Here is a 1,079-nt window from a genome sequence, read left to right as displayed (position 1 = left end):
CTTATCTTATCTTATCTTATCTTATCTTATCTTATCTTATCTTATCTTATCTTATCTCACTTCACCTCATCACATCACGCCTAATCGCATCGTATCTTATCTTATCTCATCTCCTCTCATCTCATATCATCTCACATAATCTCATCTCATCCCATCTCATCTCATCTTATAAGTCCCCCGTATTGTGTCGACGTTCTTCTCTATACTCAAACAATAGATAATATCAAACCAACACAACGTGCACCGCCCTTATCAAAATGCACCCCCCGCCCCCATATCATGTTTAGTAGTGTCTTAGCCTCGCACACAAACTGAATAACTGGCTTCGAAAATAAAATTCAGGCGTGATAGAGCGAGAAGTATAAGCTTCAGGGGAAGAAAATACAAAATGAATTGAGGCTCCATCTTTGGCGAGATTCAATTGTGAGATCTGCGTAGACAGACATGCTCGTGTAATTTCGGGAAACGCATTCCTATCATGTATACCGACGTCTACGTTATAGAGAGAAGTAAGGAGAGAGAGAGAGAGAGAGAGAGAGAGAGAGAGAGAGAGAGAGAGAGAGAGGGAGGGGGGAGGGAGGGAAGGACAGAGACAGAAAGGCAGATAGACAGACAGACTGACAGAGAGAGAATTGCTTTGGGAAGAGTGAGTTTTACGGCACTTGCAACACAATAAGGTCATACAAAGAAATACTAATAGATTGCAATATATGCATATAAAAGAAGGAGGAGAGATAAGGACGATAGATCTCTGATAGGAAAGAAAGAGCAAAATATACCAGAGCACCCGCCAACAAACCATAGAGAGAGAGAGGGAGAGAGAGAGAGGAAAAGAGAGAGGGGGAGGGAGAGGGAAGACCAGAGACAGACATAGACAGACAGACAGACAGAGAGGTGGTAAGGGGAGGGGAGGGGGTGTGGCAGTAAGAAGAAGCAACTGCTATAAGACTGACATTTCCTCAGTCTTGCTATGATCAGCACTGGTCTCTCATTACCGCCAGTCACCACACACACACACACACACACACACACACACACACACACACACACACACACACACACACACACACACACTCAAT

This window comes from Aplysia californica, unplaced genomic scaffold (genome assembly GCF_000002075.1).
Source record: "Aplysia californica isolate F4 #8 unplaced genomic scaffold, AplCal3.0 scaffold01106, whole genome shotgun sequence".
NCBI classification, from domain to species: Eukaryota; Metazoa; Mollusca; class Gastropoda; order Aplysiida; family Aplysiidae; genus Aplysia; species Aplysia californica.
This window is presented reverse-complemented; position numbering follows the sequence as displayed.